Source organism: Atractosteus spatula, chromosome 10 (genome assembly GCF_055471065.1).
Source record: "Atractosteus spatula isolate fAtrSpa1 chromosome 10, fAtrSpa1.hap1, whole genome shotgun sequence".
NCBI lineage: Eukaryota > Metazoa > Chordata > Actinopteri > Semionotiformes > Lepisosteidae > Atractosteus > Atractosteus spatula.
Window position 1 is genome coordinate 25762239 of NC_142715.1, and position 23568 is coordinate 25785806.

The 23568-nt window shown below is 45.3% G+C and overlaps 5 non-coding genes and 3 pseudogenes across 5 annotated transcripts; 5 read left to right on the plus strand and 3 right to left on the minus strand.

Moving 5' to 3' along the window:
* Nucleotides 1–23568, plus strand: part of LOC148826663 (uncharacterized) — an 85451-nt pseudogene that overhangs the window by 39326 nt on the left and 22557 nt on the right.
* LOC148826680 (U5 spliceosomal RNA) lies at nt 3–119 on the plus strand. Its single transcript, XR_016093156.1, has one exon. It is a non-coding gene; the product is annotated as a U5 spliceosomal RNA (small nuclear RNA).
* On the plus strand, nt 520–636 carry LOC148826681 (U5 spliceosomal RNA). Its single transcript, XR_016093157.1, has one exon. It is a non-coding gene; the product is annotated as a U5 spliceosomal RNA (small nuclear RNA).
* Nucleotides 1044–1162, minus strand: LOC148826682 (5S ribosomal RNA; annotated as a pseudogene).
* LOC148826683 (U1 spliceosomal RNA) lies at nt 3145–3308 on the minus strand. The gene has a single exon (XR_016092431.1). It is a non-coding gene; the product is annotated as a U1 spliceosomal RNA (small nuclear RNA).
* On the plus strand, nt 11358–11413 carry LOC148826684 (U7 small nuclear RNA). Its single transcript, XR_016093304.1, has one exon. It is a non-coding gene; the product is annotated as a U7 small nuclear RNA (small nuclear RNA).
* On the minus strand, nt 11601–11906 carry LOC148826685 (histone H4-like; annotated as a pseudogene).
* Nucleotides 19575–19647, plus strand: trnak-uuu (transfer RNA lysine (anticodon UUU)). The gene has a single exon. It is a non-coding gene; the product is annotated as a tRNA-Lys (tRNA).

Genomic DNA, 23568 nt, shown 5'->3' on the forward strand with positions numbered 1-23568 from the left:
ATGCACTCTGGTTTCTCTTCATCTCGTACAAATCTTTCGCCTTTTACTAAAGATTTCCGTGGAGAGGAGCATGAATGAGTTCCATGCAATTTTTGTGCTTCCCTGCCTTCGGGTGGGGCGCAGCTGGGCTGGTCAAAGAGAGAAAACAATCGCTCGCAATCGCTCTTGTTACTGCGGTTGTGGCCATCTGTCCCGTGAGTCCTGGATCTCCGGCTTTCTGATTCCCGCTCTTTTCAGTGGCGGGCGGGATGTGTCCGGCCGCCGGGGATCTTGGGAACTCGATTTGCATAGCAGCTTCCCAGAGTGCGTCGTTTCCGGTACAGTGTGGCCGGTTGTTTTCCGAGTCATCGCGTCGCCGCAGCACGGATTGGGCACGCCCGCAAGCCGAGAGCCGCAGGCGATGAGCCCGGAGCTGAACGGGCCACACCGGCTCATTTGTGAGGCCAGGTGCATTGCCAACCACGACCGGTAGGGCAGAGGCTTTGGAGGCGGCCTGGGCTCCTGCAGCCGGCCGGCCACGCACTCTGGTTTCTCTTCATCTCGTACAAATCTTTCGCCTTTTACTAAAGATTTCCGTGGAGAGGAGCATGAATGAGTTCCATGCAATTTTTGTGCTTCCCTGCCTTCGGGTGGGGCGCAGCTGGGCTGGTCAAAGAGAGAAAGCAATCGCTCGCAATCGCTCTTGTTACTGCGGTTGTGGCCATCTGTCCCGTGAGTCCTGGATCTCCGGCCTTCTGATTCCCGCTCTTTTCACTGGCGGGCGGGATGTGTCCGGCCGCCGGGGATCTTGGGAACTCGATTTGCATAGCGGCTTCCCAGAGTGCGTCGTTTCCGGTACAGTGTGGCCGGTTGTTTTCCGAGTCATCGCGTCGCCGCAACACAGATTGGGCACGCCCGCAAGCCGAGAGCCGCAGGCGATGAGCCCGGAGCTGAACGGGCCACACCGGCTCGTTTGTGAGGCGATAGATCACCTTTCCATCCTCCAGGTTTTCCTCCCAAAACCTACAGTACCAACGGCGACCCCTGCTGGCCGAGAGAGCAAAAGCTTGCAGAACCTGGTATTCCTAGGCAGTCTCCCATCCAAGTACTAACCAGGCCCAACCCTGCTTAGCTTCCAAGATGAGACAAGATCGGGAACATTCAGGGTGGTGTGGCCGCAAGTGAAAGCCATGGTGCCTGACTCGCTACTTGAAGCTGTGTGTGGCTGGGGCTCCGCGCCCCCCGAGCGGGACTGAAGGATCGTTCATGTGCAGCTCTTTGGAAAGGAGCTTCTTTCCAAATCGCATTGTGTACCTGGATGTTGGCGAATGTGCTCCCTTGTGTTGAATTGTCCCGCACTGGAGGAGAACAAACAAACTGCTCGGAGGAGCACAAGGCAAGTCTTCACAAAACAAAAACCTCCAATGCACAGCACTCAAAACATTTCTGGGCTGTCGCGTGTTTATTTCAGCACATAAAGCGCACCAGTCCAACACGTCGGCCGGGCGCGCGGAGCCTCCGCCCTCTTGTGGCCTTGCGGCGTCAGAGCAAGAGGCTCCTTCTCGCTGCCTTTCCGCTGTGTGCTAAATCTCACGGCGCCAGCCAGCGGCCAGGAGACAAGTACAATATCGCGGGACAGGGGGGCCTCGTCATTGATTGTTACATATGAGACGGGGATTAGGAGGAGACCCCGACTGATTGGTAAAGGGGAACACTAACACCAGAGTGACACCCGCGGCGTCTCATTTTGAGAGACGCCCTGGGATTTCTTAATGGCCAAGGAGTGTCGGGACCTCGGTTTTACGCCTCCCCCGAAGGACGGCGCCTGTTTGTGCAGCAGAGTGTCGCCATTAGGATGCTGGGGCATAAGAAAGCCACACAGACCGCAGGGTGAGCGCTCCCTACTGGTCCCAGTCACACGTCTTGCAGGAGCAGCAGCAACCTGAGCTTTTCCGGGGGAATCTCCCATCCGGGTGCCGGCTAGGCTCACACCTGCTGGGCTGCCGTGGGTGAGCCCAGTCGAGAGTCGCAGGGTGAGATCTAGTCACCGGGGAGAAACGATACAAGCGAAGGATTACTCGGCTCCCAGCACTTGAAAAGGCCGACAAATGACTCGTTCCCGCCGGAGCTGAATGTACCTGCATGTGTCGTGTCGTCTACTTCCCCCGCCCCGCTGTGTTTGCTGTATTGTCTTTGAAGCCGGCCCCCGAGACGAGACGGGCTGTTCCTGTGCCCCAATTAACACTTTACAGGTGCCATTCCCCGGCATTGTGGCCATTGTCGGTGGTCACACGCGATAAGATAAGGTGGAGGAGAGCGGGGCATGCCCAGCGCCAGACATTCAAGGAGGGGGCTGTGCGAGGTGAGGTGAGGTGCGACACGCCGGAGCCCCGACGCTGCTAATGCGGAGCACTTGTTGAACTGGCATTGAAAGGACGTGTGCGCACGGAGCGAGCCTTCCCTGCGGTGGACCGTGGAAACTTTCTCCCCGCGCTGCAGGAGCTGTGTGCGCTGCAGCGGTGCCGAGAGAACAGCACAGAAGGCAGCAGGCTCTGGAGAGCGGGTAAGAGACAAACCTTGTGGGCAGGCGAGCAGGCCCGTTTTTTGGAAATTGCTGAAAAGGCTCCGGTGTTTGTTCGGTGTGTGGCAGGCGCACGACGCGAGCTTGCGTAGCGATCTGCCGGTCTGGTGTTATGCAAATGAGGCCGAATTGCGTCCCGGGACATGCTGCGAATGCGCATTGGCGACTGCAGATGTGTAGGAAACGGCACGCTCGTTTTCTCGTTTTGCCCACCCAAATTGAGCACGGATACAATAGAGGTACAGCCATTCACTGTTTGACATGTCTGCACTGGTACAGAACCTAGCAATCAGAAAACGGGTGAAACTGTCTTGAGAATTAGCATACAGTACCGAGGCCCCCATGACCAAATAAAGGCTAACCTCGATAATCAGCCTAAATAATGCAGACTACAGCAAAACGACTGACTTTGAAAAGGGAATGAATGTCCGGAAGGAGTAGTGGAACCAGCTTGTAATGCTTCTCCGGACCTCTAACTAAAAGAAACCGGGAACCAGCAGTGGCATCGACTCCTTTCGAACTGGGATCCTATCGCAGCTCGTGGTGTCGTAACTTTTCCTTATCCGATATTGGACCAAGCACATCAGGGGAGAGCGCGAACGCAGTCCCCCACTACCAGAAATTATGCAGTCGAGATTCCCACATTTGGGGAATTCGCAGGGGTCAGCACATCCGGAGTGCAATGGCCGAGCCTCCCCCTGGGTGAACCGATTTTTTAAGAACTTTATTTTCTTTTCATAAAAAAATTCAGGACATCACAAATTAGAAAGGTTTACATTAATATACATACTTAAAACAGTATATATGATCACATCTCATTACATATTGACACGGTACCAGTTACATAGCAACAGTTTTCTTTTTTTCTGGTGCAAATCACATACTTTACTTAAACATGATAATGTTTTTCACAGTTTCTTGAGATATTGACCTATGCTCTCTATTTCCCACAGATTTTCTGCTTCCTCCCTCCCTTCTCTCCACAGATCTCTGAAGTAATAGTTCTCTCGGGTGATGAACAGGGCCAGGCTCCCTGCTGCCTTGACTGGGACCTCGATGCCTTTAAACAGCCCCATGTTCCTCACTCTCCACATGGGTGGAGTCTTTCCCAGTCTTTCCCACTGTTCACCACGGCCCAGATCCTGTCAAACACGTCAGGAGGAAGTTTGACAGGAGAGATGCCGTATATGACGAAAGCAGTGGTCAGGGTAAATTGGAGTGAGAGAGCTTGCAACCAATCTTCAAACTGTGCCCAGAAGGCCTTAGCAAAAAAGCAGGACCACAGGAGATGGGTCACAGTCTCCTCCTCGCCGCAGCCCACCCTAACACAGCGAGGGCTGGGGGTGAGGCCCCTACGGTACAAGAAAGTTCGGACTGGTAAGCACTGGTGGACGACACTCCAGGCTAAATCTCTGTGAATATTGCACAGAAACTTAAAGGATGTGTGTTTCCACACCTTCCTTGTTTGGGCTGATGTTAAAATGCCCACAGGGGTCTGCCTATTCTTCTGCAGTGCAACGAAATCTTCCAGTTTTTGGACGCTGACATCACGGAGGGAAATATGGCCAATTGGGTGAGATCATAGAAAACTTTTAACTGTCCCATAAATTGCAGGGCATGTGTCAGAGAGTGGGACATCCAGCTTGGGTCTGACACCCCACACTCTGAACACCTCCCTACCTACCCAGAGCCTGGCAAAAAAAGTCCAGGTACGCGCTTCAGGTGCTGGTGCAAAGCCTCTCAGCACAAAGGCCAGGAAAATGCACAGCAGCTTCATGGCAATATCTGGGACAGACTTCCTCCCTGAGAGTAGCAGCCTGTACATTATTTCCCTTCTGAGTCTTTCCTGCTTCCCACCCCATAGAAAATGAAACATCCATCTCCTCAGCACCGCCGCAACACGGTGTGGGATTGGGAAGATAAAAGCCAGAAAATTCAAGACAGGCAAGAGCTGGGCTTTTATGACCAGCACCTTCCCTGTCATGGTGAGGTCTCGGTCCTTCCATTGCATCAGTTTTTTGTTTAAGATTGGCAATTTGATCTGCCAATTTACTGTTCCCATCTCTTCTCCAAAATACAACCCCAGGACCTTAATTCTCTTCTCTTGCAGCCTGAGATCATGCCCTTCTTTTGGCTCCCTCCAGTTCTGATAAAAAAATCTCTCTCTTAGATTTGTTAATTTTTGCGGAGGAATCCAAAGAGAAACGATCACAGCACTTCAGAGCTCTGCTAATTGAGACATTGTCAGAGAGGAGCAGGGTGACGTCATCCATTTATAGAGATGTATTTACCTCTCCCCCCCCACTTCCAGGCACTTGTATCCCATTAATGGCCTGATCCTGGCGCAAGGCACAGGCTAAGGGCTCCATAGCCAAAACGAATAACAAGGGGGATAATGGGCAGCCCTGCCTCACCCCTGAACAGACTTCAAAGGGGCGTGATCTATTGCCATTAACCATTACTCTGCTGTTGCTACCTGTGTACAGCAGGTTAATCCACTTTCTCATGATGGGGCCAAACTTCATGTGCTCAAGTACCGATGTTAAGTACTGCCGGTTTAGGCGGTCAAAAGCCTTTTCTAGGTCTACACCTAAAATGCACAGAGGGAGGGAGCGATCCTCCGAGTACAGACAGACATCCCTCAACAAGGCCAGGTTGTCGCTCATCAGGCGTCCTGCTATCCCACAAGTCTGTTCTTTCCCTACCAGTGAGGCCACTACATTTTGTAGGCGCAGGAAAAGGGCTTTGGACAGGATCTTAGTGTCCACGCCTAACAGGCTGAGGGGTCTCCAGTTCTTTATGTCATTCTTTGCTCCTTTCTTAAACAAGAGAGAGATAGTGCCTTCTCTTAAGGAGTCAGGCAGCAATTCTGTCTTATAGCTTTCCTCGAATAGGAGCAGTAGCGGATCCTGAAGCAGATCCCAAAAGGTGCAATAAAATTCTTTAGGGAGCCCGTCAGCACCCGGAGTTTTCCCCTTCTGTAAGCTCTCCATAGCCTGTCTCAGCTCTTCTACTCTCAAGTACTTCCCTATCTTCTTCACTCAAAACGTTTTCTAGCTTTGAGGTGAAAAAAAGAATTTCTTCATCCTTTACCTCTGTAGAGCTGTACAGTCTTGAGTAGAAGGCCTCGGTGCAGGAAAGGATAGCACTCGGCTCTGTTCTCTCTCGTCCCTCCTCATCAACTACACTTTCCATGACAGACTTGGAGCCTACCACTTTCCTGAAAAAGAAGCGAGTACACTTCTCATTTTCTTCTAAGAACTGCACTCTGCTTCTTAACAGCACTCCTCGACTACTTTCTTCGGCTATGCTCCGGATGTCCTTTTTTAAAAGGGTGATATCCTTGAGCACATCGAAGCCACTGTGCAGCATCGTGTAGAGACGCTGCAGCTGCCTCTGTTTCCTGGCTAGCACTCCTCTCCGTCTGGCAGCAGCCTTCCTTCCCTCAGCCATGAAAAAGGCCTTTGTCCTCACCTTCACCTCCTCCCACCACTCTCCTACTGACCCGTACAGACACTGCAAGGACAGCCACTGTGATAGTTTCTCCTTGTAGCGGGATACTACCCCCTCGTTCTCTAGCAGCTTTGTGTTGAGTTTCCAGAGGCCTGGGCCAAAGACAGTCCCGCCCTGGAGTTCCACTCTACACCCTAAAGCCTGATGATCTGAGAAGAAGACAGGCTGAAGAGTGACCCCAACAACTTTCACTCTCGCTGAGACAAAGAAATAGTCAATTCTGGAGCTGCTATTCCTCCCTGACCATGTATATCCTGCTGTTGTGGGATATATACATCTATATGTGTCTGAGAGTTTAAAGTCTTGAACTAAGTTTTGCAGGGCCAGTGAGCTGGAATCCAATTTTATCGGAGAGCTAGACTGCCTGTCTGTGTGCTCTAAGATACAATTAAAATCCCCTCCCACTATCACGTCTGTGCTACATAACAATAGGGGAGAGAGTGCCTTGAGTAGCTCCACCCTTCCTCCCACGTCAGTAGGACAATACACATTGATTAGCCGCAGGTTAACGGTCCCCCATTCCACATCCACACACAGCAACCTGCCATCTATGACCCTCTGAATACTTTTCAATTTGAAAGCCCATCCTTTGAAAAGAATGGCCACGCCAGAGGCTCTGTTGTTATTGTCCCCTGACCAAACAGAAGGCCCTTTATCCCACCTATCTTCAAAGCTTTTATACCTCTCTTGATAGGCTAAAGCACACTCCTGCAACATCAACACATCTCCCTCTCTCTGTTGGAGGTAATCAAAGACAGACTGACATTTAACTCTGTCATTGATACCTCTGGTGTTAAGAGAAATTATGTTTAGAGCCATATTACATAAGAAAGTGGAACCGGTCTTTACAAAACACATTTCTCTTCTGTCTCACCTGTTACCTTCTTCTTTTTCTTTTTCTTCTTACCAATTTCCTGCCAGCCATCCTCTGAATGAGCCTTCATCAGGGTGGCAGCAGTAAAAGCGTTCACAGAGTCCATTTCAAGGAAGGGGGTAGAGGGAGGGGTGGAGGGGTTCCAGCTGTCCCCATCGCCATGCTCTCCTTCCTCCTCGCTCGGGGAGAAAACAGAGTCATTTTTCCTTTTCCTCACGTCCAGCTCCTGGGAGCACTGAGGGGAAAGGGGTGCAGCCGATGCACCAGTCTCCTCTTCCCCCTCACCCACCAGCTGCTGCAGATCCTCCGTGATGGACTGGATGGAGGAGAGGAGGGCATCTGTAGCACTTGCAGAGTCTGGGAAAAGCAGCTCCGCTGAATCCTGGTTATCCTCGCTGGACCCGCTCCACCGGGGGGCCCCACACTGGCCCTCGTTCTGAGGAGCAGGAGTGGGGGAGGGGTCCTCGCTGTTCTCGGGGGTTTTCAAACCCTCGTGCTTGTCTGGTGCAGTCTGCGGTTGTGGGGGCGTACTGGATCTTTCTTCCACCGGCCCCGGAGCCACAGCAGGACTGGCCATTTACATTGTCCGGTAGCAAGCGAACCTCGAATTTCCTTGCTCCTGTTTTTATAACAGCACCCGAGGCCCAAAGACGACAGGAAGTGACAGCCCAGGAAACAGAAGCCCCCTCCCCCGAGTCCCAAGGACAACAGGAGGAGGCAGCCCAGGAAGAGGTAACCCCCTCCCCCGAGGCCCAGGGACAACAGGAAGAGGCAGCCCAGGAAGTCGGAACCCCCTCCCCCAAGGACCAGGAGCAACTGGAGGTCCCCGAAACTCCTGGAGAAAGGGAAGAAAAATGCCTTCCTGAAGCGGTGGTGGAGAGTATCCTCAAGGAAGACGAGGATTACTTTGAAGCCGCCCTGGAGCCGGGACTGATGGTAGGGCTGGACCTGTCCAGCATGTTTACCTTTCAGTCCCCAGCGAGACCTGGAGGGAGCCCAGCATATTCCCCCCAGGACCCGAACGAGAGGAGTTACATCTAGGCTAAACAGTGCCCAGATGTAGACTCCCAAGTTTTGCACTGTAAGCACAAAGAGAGGAGGTTCAACTTTCACTTGTTTAATCATGATTGTGAAACTTACCTTTCTAACAACTAACGTGAGAGGGCTAATAGACCCGTTGAAAAGACGGGGAGTCTTTCATGATCTGGCCTCAAAGTCTTTCTCAGTTTGTTTCTTACAGGAGGTCCACCTGAAGGATGAAAGCGACAAGCTGACATTCACCAGGGAATGGACGAAGGGAGAATCATGCTGGAGCGTAGGAGGGGTCCACTCTTCCGGAGTGGGAATCCTCCTCGGAAACCCAGAGATGACGCTGGTTTCCTCCTTCTCGGTGGTGCAGGGCCGGATCCTGGTCGCAGACATCGACTGGAGGGGGCAGAAGTTGAGAGCGATTAACGTCTATACTCCAACAGAACCCTCTATCCTGAAGGAAGTGTTTGCTGACCTGGCCAGCTGCTGCACCACCAACAGACAGGTGGTGCTTGGCGGGGACTTCAACGTCGACCGGGAGAAGGGGAGCGACGCTAGCTCGGCAGAGCTGGAGTCGCTACTCAAGCAGTTCTCCCTGGTAGACGGTTTCAGACGGTGCCGCCCTAACGACGCCGGAACGACATGGAAAAACTCCCGGGGAGTGTGCAGCCACCTGGACTACATCTTTCTGCACACAACCTGCTCCCTGGAGTCGGCCACGGTGTCCCCGGAGTGGTATTCCAACCACGAGCGCTTGACGGTGGTGGCTAACACCAACCTGCCGGCATTCGGTCGTGGGTACTGGAAGCTGAACCAGGAGATACTGGAGGAAGACGACTTCAAGGCACTGTTCCGTAAAGACTACGCAAGCTGGGTCGATCTGAGAGACGGCTACAGCTCCATGGTGGAATGGTGGGAGTCGGTGAAAGACAGGACCTGAACCCTGGTGCAGACGTATTGCAGACGGAAGGCGGCCAGGGAGAGGAAGGAAGCTGCACGACTCCAGAGACAACTAGAGGAGGAGTACAGCTCGGCTAACGGGGGAGGAGCCTTCAATTCAGCCCGGGCACGGGACCTGAAGGAGAGGCTCCGCAAACTCAATCAGGTCCGAGGAGCCCAGAAAAAGAGGGTGATCCACGGCCTGAGACAGGGAGATGGAGAGGAAGTGCTGGACGAGAGCGACATGGTAGAAGCGGCCACCGCTTTCTACACGGAGCTCTTTTCAGAAAAGCAGACGGAGGTGGAGGCAGGCGATGCTTTTCTGGAGGAGCTGAAGGCACGAGTACCGCCGGGGGAAACTCGGAGACACCATGAGGGAGGGCATCATCTCCCTGCTCTTCAAGAGCCCTTAGCAGAGACGGTGAGACGGGACCCTGGAGATACCGGGAGGCGCGGGGGAGACCCTGAAGATCTCCCAGTACGCCGACGACACGACGCTGTTCCTGAGGTCGGACAGGGGGTTGAGGAGGTCCCTGCAGGTCATGGAGCAATACTCCAGAGCCTCGGGGTCGAAACTCAACCGCCGAAAGAGCAAACTGAAGTTCTTCGGGCCCTGGAAGCACAGGACGATGGCGCCGGAGGGTTTCAAGCTCTGCACGGAGCCCCTCAAAATACTGGGGGTTTCCTTCCAGAGCCAGGACAACGAGACCAACAACTGGACCAAGAGGATCGCCAAGGTGAACGCGAAGCTGGGTCTGTGGAAAACGCGGTCGCTGTCCTACACAGGGAAAGTGATGGTGTTGAAAGCAGACATCCTGCTGGCTTTGGTTTACCTGGCGGTGGTGTACCCGCTGCCGGCCAGACTCTGATGAGCGCTGCAAGGGATGATCTTTGGCTTCGTCTGGGGCGGCAAGTACGAGTACATCACGAGAAACCGGATGTGTCAGCCGGTCGAGGAAGGGGGTCGAGATGTCCCACATTTCCCCCTGAAACTCGACTGCATCGTCTACTGCAAGCTCTGTTGGGCGCTGCGGGAGCCCATCGGCCACAAGTACTAGTACTTTGTCAGGCTGTGGCTCTCCATCCCAATGAGGCACTTGGTCCAGTGGTCAAACACTGGGCCCAAGGCAGAGATGCGACTGGAGTTCTACATCCACGCTGTCAAGTGGAGCAGGAGGTACGAGGCCACGAGACAGCCAGAGCTCTGCACCAACCACAGAGCCCTGTACAAAGAGGTGAGGGGGCATTTGGTCGCTGACGAAAGGCTGCAGGTTCCCAGACAAGTCTGGGAAAGGACACAGACCAAAGAACTTGACAACCAACTGAAGGACCTCAACTGGATGGCTGTACACAAGAGACTGGCTACCAGAAAGGTCCTCTACAGACACTCGATCTCCAGGAATCCGCATTGCCCCCGGGACACGTGTTTTGTCGAGGAGACTCAGGAACACGTGTTCTGGAGCTGCTCCTTCGCCAAGGCGGTGTGGGGCAGAATGGACAACATTATGCAACTCCTGGGAACGGGTGCGGTGCTCAGTTACCAGTACATTCTGCTGGGGGCTGGCACCCACCAGACTGGACAAGGGGACACAGGACCTGCGGGGGCTGCTGCTGTCCCTCACAAAACAAGGACTGTGGAAGGCGAGGAACACTCTCATCCGGCACAACATAAAGTGGGGGGCGAGGGAGATGCAGGAGAGGATCCTGGTGGACCTCAGGAGGAGGACGAAGCGCCACGTCGCCAAATGGGGTTTCCCCACGGCGAGGGAGCACTGGAAAGGACTTTGGGCCCTATACAGGGATTAAAGGACAATAGCAAGTGGTAGGTTTGGAGGGACTCTCTTAATTGCAGAAATCCGCCCCCACTTGCAAAGATTGATAACGGACAATCAATCTCCGTTCCGCCGTTGTTTTTTTATTACATGGAGTGTTAATATGTGTGAGATGTTCCTTTTGAGATGTTTTTTTTGCAGAATAAAGTCTATTTTGTAGAACAAAAAAAATCTTATGACAAGGTTTACAAGTTATCTGTTGAACTACATTCTCATAGGTGTGGTCACATTCCAGGTCATTTGTTTACGTTTTTTGTTTCTGGAGCAACTGTTAGATGAAATGTGCTAATATGTAACCTAACTCCAGTGTGAATAACTAGAAGAGGGGAGCTGCTCCATTCCAGACCAAGAGAGCTTTGAGATTGGCTGGGCCAGATCTCTCAGTTGCATATCTGATTTGGAAATATAACACTAAACCCCTTCTTGCATGGATTTAACTTGCACCCAAGAGTCACCTACTGTGTATTGCTACTTATTTTTTTTATGATAAGTGGTGATTACCAGTTGACAGGTTTTATTTGTTGAATTATAAATGGTTTTGCATTATCATCCTGATTGGCCTGTAGTCAAGGTTTGGTTGGGTATGTGTTTTCATTTCATTTACCAAATTGAATTTTTGCTCTTTTAGTATTTGTATAGAAGGCTTTCTGAAGTCAGGAAGCCCATTTATTTGGTGAAAAAAGATTCTGTATTAATGTTAATATTTCTCATACAACATAAATAGGGTCTTTTATGAATAAAAAGATCTTGCACTTGGAAATCTTGATAAAGCTGTGTGCTTCCATACACTCGAGCAGTTACTGGGTCACTTGGGTTTATACGTTGGGGTCCGGTAGTGAAGCTCCGCTCCTGTTTAGCCTCCGAAGCCATACAGGGTGCGGCCCTGGCGCTTCAGCGCATACACCATGGCCATGGCGGTGACGGTCTTCCTCTTGGCGTGCTTGGCGTGCTCGGTGCAGGTGACGTTCTCCAGGAACACCTTCAGCACCCCGCGGGTCTCCTCTTAGTTCAGCCCGGAGATCCGCTTCACTCCCCCACGGCGAGCCAGGCGGCGGATGGCGGGCTTGGTGATTCCCTGGATGTTGTCGCGGAGAACCTTATGGTGATGCTTAGCGCCTCCTTTCCCGAGTCCCTTTCCGCCTTTGCCTCTTCCAGACATCTTCTAGTTATCAGCTGTGAACACGACACACACTGCTCATCTTTGATGTATAATAGACATCTTTCTTTGATGTCTATTATACATCAAAGAAAGATTTTTATAAGTGTAGAAACTAGTAAATAAAGCCAATGATTTGTTTTAGAAATGTATTCTTAAAATATACAACTATTCACACCTGAACAATATGTAGTTCAAATTATATACATTATATACAATATTGTATTCAAATGTCTAATCATCATAAAAAACACAACTAGTAAACTTCAGTTACAAATTCTAGTAACATGGCAATATATATAGTAATGAAAACCACATTTCGATTCAAATATAAATTTTTAAAATTTACAACTTCTTTATTTCCACGAAAATATTATTAATGTAGCACAAACGCTACTTTCTAATAAAGACAGAAAGAAACTGTTTGTTTTGTGTCTACTGGTGATCCTCCTCTCGATACTAATGAAATGTTTAATATGATCCCTCAAGAAAAAAAAGGAATCAATTTCCGCCTGGAATGATTGATGCCCCATCAAACATTTTGTAATATCCCTGGAAGTTTATACAGTAGAATCCTGGTTCGTGGCTTAAATTCAAGGTAAATGAGACTAAGGAAACGAGTTGGAAACTTGATGTCGAAGTGGGATTTAAATCACCCATTTCACATTTTACTTCATTGGGCAGTATGTGCCAGAGAGCAATATCGCAGCATCCCTTCGATAGCTCAGTTGGTAGAGCGGGGGACTGTAGTGGAGTCAGCAGGGAATCCTTAGGTCGCTGGTTTGATTTCAGCTCGAAGGAAGGTGCTTTTCGTGTACTTTAATCAAAGAGTTAAAAAAGCGAATCTGTTTTATTCAGACATTGATCAAAAGCTCAATAATCGACGAAGCAAAGGCTCCTGTTCTGAATTCAGCCCACGTCTGATTGTCTTGTTTTGGCCAAGATCTGATCTTTGAATTAAGGGACTACACTGTCTGCTTTGTAATTCAAAAATACATACAAATGTCAAGTTTTTTGTAGATATAAAGGTGTTCTCTGTTTTCAAAGGATAGTTACTTAATTGGCATAATGATTTGGTATTGATTTTGTATCGTTGTATTATAAAGTTTGTGCTTTCTGTGTTTTTATCGTATTGTGAACTTATTTTTTAAACAAATGCTTACAAAGGCAAACACGGCACACATCTGTTTATACCAGCGGTGAATTGTACATTTTTATTAAGTACAAGCTACTGTGCACTTCTGGGAGTATAACAGGTTCGATATAAAGTGGCAAAAATATAAAAGGGGAAAATACCCCAGACTGCATGTAAAGCCCTCGTTGTGACTGTTTTAGATAAAATGGCGTACTATGCACGAAATGTTGCAGAAACACAATCTGATATTTTGATACAGGTAGCCCAGTGCTTCCAAAGCATGCAGGTGTAGAACAGGACTTAATGCATTTTTATACAAAAATTTGTATTCTATATTCTGGTCGCTTGCAGATTAGAATGGCATATGTTTAGCAATAATATTATTTATGGAACCTGAAAGTTTCAGGTTGTTGCGCAAAGCTAAGGTATGCGTATACGTGATCTGACAACTGGAATCAATTTCCTGTCGTTAAACTCTGTTTATTTTTAAGTTGAGGCCCAGGATCCAAATCTTCAGTTCTGATTTTTTAAAGTGATATCTTTCCTTCCTGTCGTGGAAGTCACACGATGTGAGCAATTGTTTTTTTTACATTGCGATCCAAAGAGCCTCAGACGCACAGTCGAACAGTAACCAAACCAGAATGGATTCTGCTGGGAGCCGGGCTGAGCTCATTCTCACTCCCTGTGCTGAAAACAGAATTATTTCTTCCCCGAACATCGTCTACAGATCACTTGTGCGCTTTTAACCTTCTCGCAGCTACGGGCGAGACTGACGCTCATGATATGAAGGCACCCGCTGGAACACATTCTCTAACTCTCACAATCGCGACAGACTTCGCTTTTTTAAAAAAAAAGTAGATATAGCCCTGAAAAAAGCATTAGCTTTATCAGTTTTTACATTAATCTATTTTGAATCAAAGTTTGATTTTTTTTATTGCATTTTACATTATAATTATAATAATCATTATTGCTTACACTTATATAGCGCTGTTCTGGATACTCCACTCAATGCGCTTTACAGGTAATGGGGACTCCCCTCCACCACCACCATTCTCCTGAATGATCACAGAGAGTCAGGACCTCGGTTTTACGTCTCAGCCGAAGGACGGCACCTGTTTACAGTTTAGTGTCCCCGTCATTGTACTGGGGTATTAGGACCCGCATGGACCGCAGGGTGTGCGCCCAGCGACAAAAACCAGACGTGTGTCGGGCTCGGCTGCGAGCAGGACAATGACGTCACGGGGACAAAGTAGAGGAAATCAAAACGGTTCTATAAAAGACCTGTGTCAGCTGTTGGTTTGCACTCTGGACTCTAAATCCTCCGATCTGATTTTAAATCTCTCTAATACCTGAGCTGCGGCTTCTTCCGAGTATTTATTCGTATACTTATTATGTGTAAGTGTATAGATGAAACCTTTCATATATTGTTCAGTTTAAATCAAAATGCTTTACTAATACAAGAGAGAAGTATAGTATGAAGGATGTGACAAATGTATGATTTCTTGGAACAAAACGGTTTTTATTTGCGTTCGAAATTAAGCGGAATTTTAGCGCGACACACAAACCCTTTGTCTTTTTTAGAGTGATTTTTAAACAGACAAAAATGTAGAAAACGTGTTTTTTTAGCCCTACAATAGCAGGGTCAGTGACGTAATGAATAACGCGTCAGGCCTCGCGTCAGAAAATTATAGGTTCGACTGCCGTCTGGCTTGTTGAGTTTATACCACTTACATTCTTTTATATAAATGAACTGCACCTGAAAGCTATAGAAAACACTTTGGGTAAGTTGTCTGCAGCCTCATGCGAATTTCGACAACTTACCCAAAACACTGTACTGTCTGGAGATCAGCTCCAGCTCTGAACTCAATTGCAATGAAAAACCATGCGTAACAAAACCGGAGAACAGCTGAACTTGTGCTTAGTTCGGTGATGAGGGATCAGAACTGTCCTTGTTGTAATTAGCACGAACTGCACAGGCTCTGAATCAGACCATGTCAATTAGTCTGATCAGTGTAGGACACGTTAATGTAGAATTATTAATAGGTTTATTAGTTAGTTAGTTCAGGTTTACCCACCTGAACTAATGTAGAATTATTACTTGGTCTGTCTCTTGTTTGTATATAAATGAATGTCTCTGACAACTTAATGTTAGTTTTTAATTTAGTTTTACGATGTAGGTCAGGCGTTGACATATGCAAGAGTTTACGAAATGTCTCACTCCTGATTCAACTCATGTTCTATAGGAGATTGGCGATTCCTCCTGTTTCTCGTACAACCATATCAGAACAGAAGCCCGTGTCACCCAGCTGTGATTCAAGATCGACTCGCATCTTTATCCCTTTTTTGTTCGTGATCATTATTTTCTTTAGTTATGATCAATATTGAACTTTTTCGAAATGAAATGACAATAATCAAACATGCAGGCAGATTTTTGAAAAGTATTCGGAATTGACAGGGTGCCCCTTTGGAACAGTCGTCAGAAAATGTGAGAAAATGAAAGTTATGTAAGCTCTCACACAAAGCATTGAAGATTGGAATCTGAGTGTAAAAAAGCTACCCGTCTCCCAATGATAGGCAGGGATACACACCATGACTCGAATAGACTCAGCGAACTTTAACACCTATGATATTACGAGTGCTTTGCACGTGTCGAACTTCAAGAAGGAACTACTACAACAGTTGTGGACATAATTCAATACCACCGGCAAAGTCCAATGCCGGCAACTTCTGAGAAAATAATGTTCACTCATGGAATTTGGTCTTTGAACGGCTGGCGGGAAAATTCATTTATACTCCTGTTGCACCCTCAGCTGAAACATGTTAAAATAACAACTCAGATTTGTTGGAGAACCTGACAAGAATTATTGGGTTAGCACTGTATGTATTCTGGTATATTTACTTTAATTTTAATATAAATGTAAACATGCATGCTGTATAATCTATTGTAATTTTAAAATATGTTAGCTGAGGATGCGAGGGGGGCTATTATACCTTGTGAAACACGCAAGGAACTGTAAAAAAGGCTGGTATTTGAAAAAATTGGCGATCACAAGAAAACCACAATTTATGTGGTATTATCATCAATATCCTTCAAAATCTATGTTCAAATGAAGGATTTAAAGAAACTATGAAAAAAGCAACAGTAATAGCAGAGGATTTTGATTTTTGCTCTTCAAGTCAGTAGATCAACGTAGAGTTGCGCCCCTACAAACAGCACAAAGGATGAAACCCACCTCTTTCGTTATTGCTGTTTGTGCCGGTGAAAGTAGCATTTGTGCTATTGAAAGCATCTCGGAAGATGAAGGTGCAGTCACTTCCACATGTCATGATATCATTAGATCCGACGACAAGAGCTGAAGCCCCCGGCATTTTCCAAGCCAGCAATGTGAGGAAGATGGCTATGGAGGAAGGTAGCGTGGCCGAGCGGTCTAAGGCGCTGGATTTTAGGCTCCAGTCTCTCTGGGGGTGTGGGTTCGAATCCCACCGCTGCTAAATGTTAATGTTTCAAGACCTGCAATATGATCAGTAAAAGTGCTTTTTGTTAGGCTGCAGGAGGTGTTTAGAGATAAACTTTCTAAAAGACAGGCTTAACATCAAGGCAGAAAAAATATTTTGTTTTCTCAACAGAAATTCTCTTTGGCACGTTCAGCTTTATGTAGGGAACAACATCTGCCGAGATCACTTTTGAGGCAGTGCACACGATAGTGTACCGGCAAGTACATTTAATATTGGCTGTGGTGGTGAGCTGCTTTTGTCTGTGAAACTTTTAATTCTTCACGCCGAATCGTTGGCAGGGGTAATAGCTTATCTTTGAACATAGCGCTCCATCAGAAATACTTTGTTCGTGCTCAAAAGAGATCAGAGGATTAACTTCATGAATTCACATAGCATACCTTACAGGAAAAAATTAAAAGGGAAATTGATTGTGCTTCTTGATGTTGTTCCTGTGGTTTCTTTGGATACAGAGGTGAATGTTCTTTGACGTTCTGCTAGAGTGTCCACTGGGTGGGCTTTATCAATCAGCTCGGATAGGTCATCAGTGCTCCGTCTCCGGAAAATAATCAGCACTGTCGTTTTTTCCTGTGCTGTCTTTTAAAACATATAAGATCACGAGTTTACAGATTTCTCCAAATAACAACTATACATTTTAACCCAGCGGTTAGCATTCCTTCAATCCAATAGTTTTACTCCTGGTAAAAAGCAGCGAAATATATAGAGAGATGATATTCAAATATTTCAACATTCTTATTGGATTACCTGTATGGATATATCGCTCAGAATTCCTAATATGATTTTGAGTTCAGTTTTGCTTTACTACTTTCAGAGTCTTTTATTGACCTTGCTGAAGCAGAGAAGTGACATAATCACAAATGCGACCTACCTGTGCTGCTGTTTTTGGTTAATAATGATTAAAAAAAACAGCTCTTGCATTAAGAGCAAGAGCAACCAACACGCTCGCTGGTTGTGTTTGGTATTTTCCAGGGTGCTCTTCCTCAGCTGCAAAGTTATTTGGCGAGCAAAGACCTCTGAGAAGGAGTCTGAATCCGTCAACAACACAGGAATTCTAAGATCGCACTGCCGTCTTGTGTACAGAGATCTGCTTTTTCCTTATAGAGTTTTTTGGTATTTAAGAACACGTATCCTATCTTGAATGCTGGTTTCAAAAGATATGTTACCGGATCACAGATTTTCTTGAAAAGATTTGGGATGCACTTACCGGGATTCAAACCCGACTCAATTATTTAGAAGGCACCTATACCACCAACGCACTTCTGAGAAACACCGGCACATTTCCGCAATCCTCCCTCTCACCTACAAAGTTATGAAGAGACAGATGTCCAATGAAAACTAATTTGATTCACTCAAGGCTCCGCTCTTTTGTTGTGATGTCATTTTATTTAATGTTAGCTGTGATAAGGTGTTGTTTCTGTCTCTTAAAGTTTAAGTCTGCTCCTTTCTTCCTGGTTTAGAAATAACGTTTCATGATTGTTTACAAACACCACTATCAATTATTTGTCCAGCTCTAACGTCTGTGTGCGTTGACAAGGCATCTCCAAAGGACATATTAAATAACATGATCCTTCCTGTTACCATTCCTGTGGTTGGAGCGTTGTTTCGCCCTTTTTCGTTCTTCTACAATATTTGCAGACAGGACTTTATCACTCGAGTTGTACAAAACAAGTCGGTCCATGAAAATCATCTGTACTGCTGTTGTTCTATGCGTAGTTTAATCAAGGTAGTCGAGTGAGGAGGTAAAAAAGCACTCCCCGTCGATAAATCAATCATCGTCGCCCGTGTGACTGGATATAAAAATAACGGATTCATTTTAACCAATCTCTGGAAGCTTCGATGCGGTTATTTTTCCTTCCTTATTTCTTCATTCCTATGAATTTACTCTGTAGTAGAGGAAACACAAAAGTGGGAAACTGCAAGCATCCTTCGTTAGTGGTGGATTGTGTTCAGAGAGCATCAGCACATCTCAGTTCCGTTAATAAGTCTGTTGGGGATATACCTCAGTGGTAGAGCGCATGCTTCGCATGTATGAGGTCCCAGCATCTCCAGGTGCTTTATATTTCTGTGCTTACATTGCAATCTTCTGTTGAATGTGAACTCTTTGCTCATGTTCATAGAGAGCCAAGTTCACACAATTAAACTCAGGCACACTCGAAGTGCTACAGTGTTGCTCTGCTGTTTTAAATGTACCTCTAAAAGCATTTAGTTCTGTTAACTACCAAATGATTTGAACTAATTTTATGTCATATTCAGGAAATCCAGAGGTCTTCAGACGTGTCGTGGCTGTTGAAGAAGACACCTTTTGAATCTCACCCGGGATTTCTTGAGAGATCATTCAGTGAGCGAGTCCTCCCTCTGGACTCCACACTGAGCTGAAAACTGCGCGAATTCCATTGTACAACCGAGAAAAAAACTGATGGACCAAACAACGACATTTGATGATTACAAGAAATTCAAGAAACACAACAGTCCAAACACAGGTTTGAATCCCGAACGCTTAATTTAAAAGACAAAGCGAAGGATACGACCTGTAAACTCTCTTTGTGTCTTACAGTTTATGATATAAAAAAATCTTACTTTCAGAATAATTTCTTGCTGCTGATAGACTATTTATTGAATTTTAACAAAATGTTTTTTAATTTTTAACAAAAAAGTGTGCACACTTATAGAACCAAGGCATTGAAAGTTTTTTTAATTGTTGTTCCAAAAAATGTTCCATTTGTTTTCGTTCTTAATGTTGTTGATTAAAAGATCTTATTAAATGCGAAAAAATCTAAATGTGAAAAAAGGTCAAAATGCTATTGAAAAAATCAGTAATGTGAGGAAAGATGAATTGTGGGAGCCCCTTACCTCCCCATGTCATGCTGTATTTCTCACTCATTCTACTGGGACTGGTGCCGTCGCTTCTGGATAAAGTCTGTCAGTAGACATTCCAGACGGTTCAGGTACTGTATGACTGCGCTTTGGCACAAGAAGAGACATGTGACTTGCGAGGATCACGACAGTGTCATTCACCATCCAGAGCCCGGATAGCTCAGTCAGTAGAGCATCAGACTTTTAATCTGAGGGTCCAGGGTTCAAGTCCCTGTTTGGGCGTTTGTGTTTTCCTTAAGTGTATTGTGAATTTAATTTTAAATCGTATTTTATCTTCCACTCTTCTACAGATGCAGCCATTCAAAATGCGCGGGCGATACCGCATTATTTTGCGGTACGCTGTACGCAGTCTACCGCAAGCTACCGGTAAATACCGCGAGTTACCGTAAATTCTCCTATAATACGACAAGCAAAATAATAGTATCCGGAATTTCCGCAAGGTGGAGCTAATAAAGCTCAACCTCTCATGTTTGAGCTGTGGCCATCAAAGTCTTCAACGAAGATATTACTAATAGTATTAATAATGAATGACCTTGGACAAGCTGTAAGTGTAAACTCAAAGTATTGCCCTGGTCAACATTCTTTTTTTCATTGACCATCTTTGTAAAAGTAACACCACAGCATTTCGCAATCACGCATTTGTTTCCAATCATGCAAAGTACAGTGATTCACCATGCCTTTCACATGCTCATAAAAGAGATTGATTTAGGAACATAAACATATTACCGTATGCAAACTGTACTGTATACAGTATGTATATGTATATTTAATGTCTTAACTGTGCCCGTTTAAGTATTGACTATTCATATCTAATTTTACCACTGAAGGGAAATCTTAGTAGCTGAGCATAAAAAGAATAGGAGCATACTGCAACGCGTGTGAAGGCCATAAACGATATTAATTTTGGAACATAAACATACAGTATATGGCTGGTCTCGGTACTTTAAAGAAAACATACACGAAACATGGTTTCATTATGACCAGAATCTGTCTTGAGATATTTTTAACTTGATTTACAGTATTTGAGAGGTATGTCTTAACACCGATACTACAGTGCTTAAGTACTACTCACGTATATGTTTCTAGGTTTATATTATGCATTTCATACGGTCAAATTACTTTTGAGCAACTAATAAGAAGCGCGAAACGGTATGCATTTTAGTTTCGTTTCGTGCTGGGACCCGTGGATTGATTAGAGATATCAAGTACATACAAGTCATTTTTTAAATGTTGTAGTTCGTTTTGAAAAAATGTTACGAGTACATCATCTATCAACAATTACACAGGTTCTGTTTCCATATTGCGGATTTTGGTTACGTAATATTATTTTCTAGATTTCACGTTGTGAATATATGATTTGGGCAAACAGAGCCGCAAAGAAGTACATTATGGGTTGTTGTTTTTTTTATGCAGTTTTATCTAGAACAAGCGATGCTTAAACCTTTGTCTGATTCTTGTGAAACTATCCACACGACAGTTACAGTACCTAGGAGTTGACTTCAGTGATGTCACTGATGGGATGTTTCTAAAAATCCATCCTCTGTAAAACGTCTTCTCTAGTTGTCCTGCATATGTATTCACTAATGAAGCTGTGTGTTCTGAGCCTGGATCTCTACATTTCTGTATGAACCAGCTTAGAGGGCTAAAGACAGCTTGTGTTTAAATTGAGTGTAAGGCAATTTATGCTTCTAAAGTCATGGTCAGCATTTATTATTGAACTGTGCTGTAAACTTGTTCTGTGCCAAGTCACATTATTTTATAGCGTTTTTATAGCGTTATCAAATCCGGTGGAGTTTCCTGACTCCCATGTCACATGGTCTGTGATTGAAACTTGTAAAACCGGTTTAATTCGTCACAGCCAGCACTCCGGTTGTAAAGTAGAAGCAGGCGAGATTTCCAGCGAAAAACACCTCCCCCTTCTTCAGGTGTGAGGGTCTTCTGCTCAGAATGAAACGCTAAAATGTAATGTAGGCTCTGAATGGGTTCAATTGTGATTTGGGCTTGATTAAGGTCGCTGCCTTTCATCTAAAACCCTACTTGAATCCTTCTAAACTAAAAATCAGTGTTTGTGAGTTCTAAATAAAGAGGTATCCAGGCAACAGTGAAACGGGCGGACAGTCTGGGGAGATCGCCCGTTTTCCATGTAAATAGTTCCCTGGTTCCGCACCCCTTGGTGTTTCTCTCACTCTCTCTCGGGTCACCTGATCATTAGCTCGAAAGATTTGAGTGCTTTGTGTATATTCTAATGGTAGTGGGGGCAGGGTGTGTGGGAACAGGTTTGGTTGAAATTGCATTGGAGATCTATGTTCTTCACACCTGAAACATTTTCTCTGAAAGCATTTTCTTCGCAGTTTAACCGATCTTGTTACAGCATGTTACAGTTTACTATTATTAACCATATTAATTTTAAGTGCTTAATGTAAAATCTTGTAAAAATATATTTTCATTGTTCAAATATACATTAAGTCTGACTATCATATAATAAGTTAAATACAAAACTAAAGAAAAAATAGGGTTAAATATAATTCAAAATATTTTGCTAACAATGTTAACTGTTTATGAATAATAAAATGTATTAGCTAAGGAGTAGGATGGCACAGTTGTTAGTATGTTTTTTGTTTTGTTTCTTTTTCATAAATACAACAGTAGTACCTGATGTCTCAGTGGCTTTCAAAATTAAATTATGCATGCAAACCTGTGAACTAGAAAGATAACTAAGATATCCATCCATTTATAATGGTGGCAAAGTGGTTAGCATTGCTATCTTGCAGCACTGGGGTCCTAGGTTCAATTCCTGCCATCCTGTGTGTGGGGTTTACATGTTCTCTCTGGGTTACATGGTTTTTCTCCATATGTGTGATATGACTCCCTCTCGCACTCCAAAACATACTGGTAAGTTAATTGGTTTATGGGAAAACTGGCCCTGGTGTGTGTGTGTTTGTGTCTGTCTGTCCTGTGATGGACTGGCGCTATGTCCAGGGTGTATTCTGCCTTGTGTCCGTTGCTTCCTTAAAATCTAAAATATGAGCTCTACTTGCCACTTACAGTACCAACAGTACCAGCTAACTTTAGTAGTGACATTTTCATGGATCTTTTTAACAATAAAATTTACAACATCAGACTTCAGACACAATTAAACAGGCCTCAAAAAAGTCTGGTACAAACATTTTCAGCATGGAATAAACCTTAAATGGATTCATATTCTCAATACGATTTGGTGCTCAGTAACATGACTTAGAAAATGACAGAAGACATACGTATCATGCTTATCCTTCTATTTTTCATAATCGTAAACTCCTTAAGGCAGTTACATTTTCTCTGTTCTGACCTGGAGTTACAGAGAAATTTAAATTCTAATAAGAGATTTGTAATGAGGAAAGTCATACCAATCACTCATACAGTACCAGGATTTGCAATTACAATACAAATACTTTCTTTCTGTATGTGTTTATTTTGCAGTTTGAGTCTATGGCATTCCTTTGGGGGTCTATACTCCAAGGCATGACTTTTTTATGTATAAACATCAGTATTTACTGCTATTAATTACTGTACGATTTATAGTTGAAATCTGAGCCTAGATATAAAGTTAGATATAAAGTTAAAATCTCGACAAAGCAATGTAGGAAATACAGAGAAAATAAATCCTTTCTGACATCTAAAATCAGTTTCGATCAAGGTCTCTAAAACGAACAAGAAAAAGAAGATTTTCGGAGGGCAATTACGCTGTGTTTATATAGAATAAGTGATTTATGAGCAATCTAATTTCTTGTTCGTTTAAAACAGTGAAATGTCAGCTGTAAAAGATCGCACCAGAAACAGCACTCTCTCTGCCTGTCATAGACGTTCAGGAAAGGCTGAATGAAGTCATGTCAAGTACAATAATTCGGAGATCAATAATAACAGTTGTAGGACAGTATATAAGGAGGATAAGGATTTTGAAGTTGACTCGAAATCTGATAGGTAACCAGTGCAAGGACTTGAAAACAGGTGTAATGCATCCCTGATAGGATTCTTGCTGTCATATTCTGAACATATTGAAGATTGCTCAGTGTGGATTTAATTTCCTCAGTGAACAGGATGTGCATTTATTAATTCTAGAAAAAAAGCCTTTCTTGATTTCTCTAGTTCTTAGTTTCTCTAGTT